Source organism: Xenopus laevis, chromosome 2L (genome assembly GCF_017654675.1).
Source record: "Xenopus laevis strain J_2021 chromosome 2L, Xenopus_laevis_v10.1, whole genome shotgun sequence".
In the NCBI taxonomy this organism is placed as follows: Eukaryota; Metazoa; Chordata; class Amphibia; order Anura; family Pipidae; genus Xenopus; species Xenopus laevis.
In genome coordinates this window covers 31086459-31094767 of record NC_054373.1, presented here as the reverse complement: position 1 = coordinate 31094767, position 8309 = coordinate 31086459, and positions in this window count along the sequence as shown.

Genomic DNA, 8309 nt, shown 5'->3' with positions numbered 1-8309 from the left:
GCACGGCCACATACTGTATATTGTGCTTCCAGCAAGGACATAGAGGCCATGAAGTTCTGATTAAATGACTCTCTGACTGGGGAGAGATAGACTCAGACTTCACTCTGATGAAACACCATGGCATTGTATTCGGAGCAGCAGCAGAGCCTCCACGAACACAGATATTTGTTATAATGTGAATGTTTTCCATAGCCAGCTTCTATCAGAAGACAGTGACTCCCTAAAACATCTGCAACCTGCTGCTCCCCAGCTATTGCTTAACTGCAACTCTCACTATCCCCTGGCAGCTGTTGGCAAGTGAGCCCACCGACGTGGTGAAACTCACATAATATAGCATTCTATAACATTAGCTGTTGCATTGCCCACTACAGAATGATTTTGTTTTATTTCTGCTTTTTTATTTTGTGACTGGTAATATTAAGAGTTGATGGACTGTTTATTTTAAAGGGATTCTGTCATGACTTTTATGGTGTAGTTTTTATTTCTAAATTACACTGTTTACACTGCAAATAATTCACTCTACAATATAAAATGTCAATCCTGAACCAGCAAGTGTATTTTTTAGTTGTAATATTGGTGTGTAGGTGCATCTCAGGTCATTTTGCCTGGTCATGTGCTTTCAGAAAGAGCCAGCACTTTAGGATGGAACTGCTTTCTGGCAGACTGTTGTTTCTCCTACTCAATGTAACTGAATGTGTCTCAGTGGGACCGGATTTTACTATTGAGTGTTGTTCTTAGATCTTCCAGGGAGCTGTTATCTTGTATTAGGGAGCTGTTATCTGGGTACCTTCCCATTGTTCTGTTGTTAGTTGTTGGGAGGGAGGGGTGATATCATTCCAACTTGCAGTACAGCAGTAAAGAGTGACTGAAGTTTATCAGAGCACAAGTCACATGACTGGGGGCAGCTGGAAAACTGACAATGTGTCGAGCCCCACGTCAGATTTTAAAATTAAATTTAAAAAAATCAGTTTGCTCTTTAGAGAAATGGATTTCAGTGCAGAAGTCTGCTGGAGCAGCACTATTAACTGATGCGTTTTAAAAAACAAAAACATTTTTCCCATAACAGTATCCCTTTAAGCTTCTATGAAGTTGTTACTGGTTCAGTTTGCAGTTTCATATTTATATGGAATGCAGGATGCAGTTTGTAATTTTTTTGCATTTTGCAAATTTCCAGCCTAAAAGAATTGCAGTAGGTCTGTGTACTCTGTTTCGGAGAACAGAGAACTGCTCTTGTCCCCATGAATTCAGTGCTGCATTGTATTCATGAGGGGTGGAGAGGGCATAGGCTTTCACCCTCCCATCCCCTATCCAACACCTATGGGCAGATTTATCAAAGGATGAATTTCGAATTTATGTGATGTTTTTTTTAATCAAAGAAATTTGAATGTACTCACATCTCAAATGGGAAGTTATTTAAGAAAAAATTCAAACGTCTAATATTCGATCAAATGGTCCCAACCCAAAAATTTGAATCGAGTCTTCCCTCCAAAAAAACTTTGAATGTCAGGCAGGCAATTAACATAGTTAAATGGTTCAACGGACCTCTGCCATTGATTTGTAAATTACCTCGGCAGGTTTTAGGTGGCGAATATTCGAATTAGAACTGTTTCCAGGGTCAAGGTATGATAAATCTCCCATTTGAATTTATATTCGAATTGGGGGATTAAAATTTGAAAAAACGTGTGAATTTTGACACCAAAATTTTTTTAGAAAAGTTGAATTCGAATTTACTATACCACCCTTAATAAATCTGCCCCCTAATGTGAGCATCATTCAGACACACAAATTAACTGCAGCAGACATAGGTGCAAAGAGGCCCTGTACTTACCTCCTGCTCTATGGTGAGCATTAAGAAAGGGTTGGCCTGTGCCCGCCAGCTCTGTGGTCTGCACCGTGTGCCATTTTATTTTCTGGTGCAAGATGCAGATTGCAAACATACGCCAGGCATGAGCACTAAGAGGTGCATTCTTGTGCCCCTTAGTTCTCTTTCACTTCTGTCTAGTAAATGATTCCAATTGTCTCTCTGGTGGTCTGGGCAGCATTTCTTTATGACACTGCCTGTCAGCAAAACAGCAATAGAACCAATAAAAAAATGTAATAATTAAAGCAACCCCTCTGGCATTTGCCAGAATATAAAGATCCTGATGCCTATAGCAGGAACAATTCCCCAGTTTTTCTCATAGTCAGTTCAAAGAAATGCCAGAAGTCTATGCCACTGTAGATATTTCCTTGTAGTAAAGAGAATTATGCAGAGAAATGTGAGGACATAGTGGCTCTTTAACAAGTCTATTCTTCAGTCAGCGTTTGTCTTCCTCAGTCCCTGGAGTAGCACTTAATTGCTGAATACTTAAATAAATAAATAAAGGGAAAACTAAAGTCAGGAAATTTATGATAACTCAATAATAAAATATATAGCCTCAAAGCATTACGTGTTTATACAGTAAATGAATTGTGAATATTAAATTAGGGAAATTATGTGATACTGTTCCTTTTAGCCCTTGGGTTCTGGTGTCAAGCTGCATTTCCGCTGTCTCTCTGACTCTCATGGCTACATTGCTAATGATCAGCTTTGAAGAGTATTGCTGAATGTGCAGCCATATGGCCCATACACTGACCCTCTGGTCCTTAACACCTGGAAAAGGTCTCTAATCCAGATTCTAATCTAATGTACAGTAATTCAGAAACAGTGATCATTGTTGAAAATTAGATTGGGACAATGAACTGCATTTCCAGTAAACAAATGATTAAATATTGCATCTAACCATGAACAACAGGCCCAAAAATACATCATTATATTATCCCATCTTATGAGATAAGTGAGGAATGATTGGATGGAGAATGCAGAAGCACCTGCCATTTCCCACCCATGTATTATTCATAGACACATCAAGCAGCTCTTTTAATTATTCATTAGGCCAAAGCAATAGCTGCTCCTTTTTCCTTCAGTACAGCATCTAGGGAAATTCTGTCAGTTGCAATTTTTGCGAGCCTGTCGCGTCTCCCACATTTATACATCTACGCAACATAGGCTGCCGATGCATTTCTTTGATGTGAAACTATCACATAGCCAATATTTTGCCTGGAGTCTGGAAAGTTACTGTCTTGCTTTGAATTCGGAGAAAAGAACTGGATTATGAATGTGTTGAACACATGGCTTTTCTAAATGTTTCTGATTCCAAACATTATGGAGAATAACTTCTTTATTAGGGAAAGGAAAAGAAAGAACGAAAGAAAGAAAGAAAGAAAGAAAGAAAGAAAGAAAAGAAGGGAGGTAAAGGAAAATGTGGAAGAAATACAAATAAAAGAGGATAACATAGTGAAGAAGACAATACAATTTTAGCAGCGAAATAAATGGAAGGACACTAAAACTGAGTAAATAGTGTTTATTGAGCTTTCAGTTGTAGGTCTCCTGGTGGTCCCACCACCTTAAATAGGCACAAGTGCTTACTCTCCAGAGCGGATATAGTCATTTGCCATTGGCAGCATTATACAATTATACAATTATACAATTATACATTATACAATATCTATATTCTGTTCGAAGGCAACAGGTCTCAAACATCCCTTTCTGTACTGCCATGGTAATTGGAAGTATGTTATACAAACTATTCCCCATGCCATGCAAGGTTCAGCAGTGGAATTGTTCAAATCTGCTGACAGCTGTAGATGCCATTTTCAAATCCACCCAAGGTCTTTTTAGCGGGACCTCATGCATACTATAGACTGGGGATTTACACCCAGTGGCTTATCAGCAACATGTTGTTCACCAACCCCTTGGATGTTGCTCTCAGTGGCCTCAAAGCAGGTGCTTATTTTTGAATTCCAGGCTTGGAGGCAAGTTTAGCTGCATAAAAACCAGGTGCACTGCCAAACAGACGGCTAAATAAACAAAAATGATGCGGTTCGCATCGGAGCTCACCCGGAAATGCTGTGTCTTCCCAGCCGCTGCCTTTGCGAGAGACGCCAGCTACTCCATGCCGGTAATCAATATAGAACAAACCATACTCTCGCATACTCGGCGCTGATCCAGGACACCATGTGAGGACAACAGCGTTCGTGTTGAATTTTCGGCTTTATTTCAACAAACACACAGGTAAGGGTGCAGCGGTGGGTGTACAGGGCTGACTTACGCGTTTCTTGCCGGATCTCCCGGCACTTCAGTTGTCCTCTGAACGCTGTTGTCCTCACATGGTGTCCTGGATCAGCGGCGAGTATGCGAGAGTATCGTTTGTTCTGTACTGCCAAACAGAGCCTCCTGTAGACTGCCAGTCCACATAGGGGCTTCCAAATAGCCAATCACAGGACTTATTTGCATTTTCTTACTTGCATTGTTCCCCAACTCCTTTTGCATCTGGATGTTGCTCACTGGTAAAGAAAAGTTTACAGATCCCTGTTATAGACTTTGCTTAGATAACGTATCAGCCTGAATCAGATTGAAACCCTTGTACAAGGACCCATTCACCCAGCTGTTTTCTTCTTGGGCAACAGGGCTAAAACTTTCAGGGTCAGGGTCTGATGGATTGAATTTCAGCGCATTGTATGCTCCGCACTCATATCCAGCATCAGCAGAACAAAGGGACTATATCCCTGCACCCTTCCAATCGCTTGCCATGATGGGTGTGGATGATAAACTTGCATCAGTAGAAAGTACGTACAATTGTGCTCATAAAACTCCATGATCAGGTTTCCTATACAATACTATACCATCTGTACAACTGATTTCAAGACCACACACACAGTGCGAAAGGCCACAGAACATATAATAAAATCTATTTCAGATGATATACATGCTTCTGATGGACAGTAGCTGCAATCTTTATAGCTGTTTTATTCAATCATCTGCTGAAAACAGCTCAGTGTTTTGTTTTTCTATCTAGGACAAACAGCTAAATAAAGACATGCACTGTGTATAATGTGTAATGCATGTTTGACTCATTTAATGTTTGACTCATTAAATTTTAATCTGCAGGCCAGGCTTTTAAGAAATGTCTCTGTTAATGGCTGTTTTTTTTACTGTTTGAAATCTGCTGCAATGGCACAAGAAATAATTTGCCAAATGCCTTTATTTCACAAAGGACGACACAAAGATCATGCTGGAGTAATATCATTTATTGTAAGTTATAGGGAAGCTGTTAGTAAAAGTGTCATGCATAGGCAGAGGGGGATTTTTGTGTTTGGGGGGGCTAAATAAAAACATTTTTACATAGAATACATAATATTATCCCAGGGCCAAGCCCACATATAATATAGCAGAACAAATGGTAGGATAAATGCAATTTGTATGTGAAATAAATCCCAGAACACATTGCATGATTCATGCAGAAAACCCCAGAATACATGACAAGATACATACTGCGCCATTTATATATGGCATAATAAATACAGTACCATTTCTATATACTGTATACTGCCCCCATTTGAAACACATGGTAGTATAAATGCAGTGCCAGTTCCCTGTATCATACTCCTGGAATGAACGTCAGGATAAATATAGTGTCAATTTCATGTGTAACAGACTCAGCCCCATCCTTTTTGTTCAACTCAACAAAAAGGATGGGTATTGGCTTTACTTCCCCCTAAGGCTTCATTAAAATATGGTGCATAAGTGGTGTCATGCACTTCCCATGCCCTTACTGGGTACAATGAAATAATAATAGTCAGGGTTGGACTGGGCAGGACACTGGGAAGAACCCGCTGGCCCAGACCCGCTCGCTGCATGACCCTTCCTTCGTGGTGCTCAGTGATATTTATGGATTGAATTTAATTTGGATGCAATCCAGGGCAATACCTCACACTGAAGCACGCAAAGGTTGAGCATTGGTTGCCACCTGCCCGGTATTTTACCAGCCTGGCCGGTAAAAATTAAGTTTGATCTCAATGTTGATCCAAAAAAATATAGGAAGGCCAGTATTTTTTCAAAAAAAAGAAGCAACCCTAGTTGAGCAGTATCCGGTGTGCTCCCAGATCTTTTTTATTTTGTTATACCTGCTTCCTGCATTAAGTCATTGCTGCTGCCCCCAACCTCCTTACCTGGCCCTAGGGTTGCCACTTGGCCGGTATTTTACTGACCTGGCCGGTAAAAATGATGGTTGATCCCAATGTTATTAATAGGGAAAAAAGATAAATATATAGGAAAGCCGGTATTTTTTTCAGTAAAAGGTGGCAACCCTACCTGGCCCCCATCATGACTGCAAGAAGAAAAAGGAACTTGTTTGGGGGCTATGAGAGTGGGGGACGGGAGGTTTGGGGGAGGCTGAGTCAGCATCGCTGATGGGCCCTGCCCCCCCAGCTGTTGCTGATAATAGCCACTGCACCCCAGTCAGGATCCTAATGAAAAACAATTTTCCTTTATAGGCACCAAGCCCAACTTGCTTGCATGTAAGATTGAAACCAACTCTTCTACCATTTAATTTATTTTAAATATTCAGTTATTTTGTAAGATACATTAACATAAGATGTTGCACATGTGCATCAAGTGGTCTATGCTGTACACTGTAGCTGTGTATTGGGGCACAAAGATGCCTCATTTACACACTGTTTAGCTTTTATTCTGTACAACCGGCTGCTAGATGAACCCATTCTGCTTCTCTTGCACGCTAGCATTAGAATGGTGCAAAGGGTGCAAAGGTTTGGGGCTCACCAGGAACTTACCTTCCCTGTCGCCTACCCCTAGTTCCCAAGTGTTACCTCAGTGACAAGACAAGCATGCGCTTGTCTGTGCTCCTGTTCACACACGCATGTGCTCGTGCTCATTTGTGCGCAAATGCAGGTGGGGGCAGCGCGGTTGGCCAGGCAGTCTTGGGTGCCCAGCTGTCCTGGCGCCAGGGGTGCCTCGCCAATGAGGCAAGTTGAGGCTGTCGCCTCAGACGGCAGCGCCCCAGTGGAGGGGCCAGGATCGCCCCTGCCTGGCACTGCTGATGTGAAGAGATATATAAATGTAAAATGCTCAGCCTTGGTTCTTACTAAGACAGCAGAAAATGTTCATTTAACTAACAGTACAAATTTTGCTCTGATCCATTTTTCCCACTAAGTCTCTGCATTGGCTGCCAGGGCTGCTCACAGCGGGGAGAGGAATAATGCACAGGAAATTTCATTGGATTAATATCCTCCCTCTGTGAGCACAACCTGCTTTGCTCCATCTCATCGCTGTGCTGCATACCTGGCCGGGATCCAGCACGTTCCATCTCCTTTCTCATGTGTCCCTTGGCAAATCCATCAAAACCTAGCGTTTACAATAAATAGCTAATAAACACAGGCCAGGCCATGTGGTCACCATTTAAAAAAAAAAAAAAAATAGACTGGAGACGATGGGCCCATGCATTGTAAACTTTATTTCTTTCATGCCAAAAATACAAAATGGAATGCATTCAATCCCTCACACCCAGCTCATCATTTATATATTCCTTATATCATGCCCTTGTGTTTTGGCAAGAGGGAGTGAGTGTGGGATCTCTGCATGCTACCATTGTGCACTGAATGATATGAGAGTCTAGCAGGGTCTGTGCCGCCCAAAGGAAAGTTCAGCAGCTAATGCTAGAGGGGAAAATGTCGGCTGTGATGCTAATGTTGAATGGACATGCCACTACTGAGCAAGGGTTGGACCACAGCCACGCATGGCAATTTGCCCTGTCTGCAATGCACCTCATTTTGGCATAAATACACTTCTTCTGTATTTTCACATTAAACCTCCTCTAACTGTCAGGAACTAATTTACAGAATGATCATAGAATATGGAGATGAGTTAATTCTTAATGAGGAAATCACTGGGTAATCCAATTTATTTGTTACAAAAAATATATGAAGAGGCTCATGTATTAGTGACATAGGGGTTAGGTTATATTGTCCTGATTATAGGCATTACCCATCACACACTTGTTTCCTTATAGCACAAAATAAATGATATTGTTTGTAGTAAGTAAAATTTAAATATTATTTGAAGCAAACCTTAGGTTCTGGCTTGACATCCGTTATCTTTTCACTATACATTGATTGTAAATATCTCACAGCAGCTAAGCAGATAATCAATACAACCAGGCTTTGCTACTGTTGCAGTTTTCATCTGATACTGATGATCTGCCGTATTGTAGTCGCCCCGGGAACCTGTGTTCTGGAAACAGCTGTTATTCCTATCGGAATGATGTGTCATGTCCCCAAATCTTTGTGGGATCTTTCATTTATGAACCCCCTATTTACCTCTATCAGTCGTTGGACTGGCTGAAGTGCTTCTGTTAATAAATCTGATCCTAAAGCATTGATGTGTTATTTCATATTCTACCTGAAAATATGTGGCGTGCAACTTGCAGCTCTCA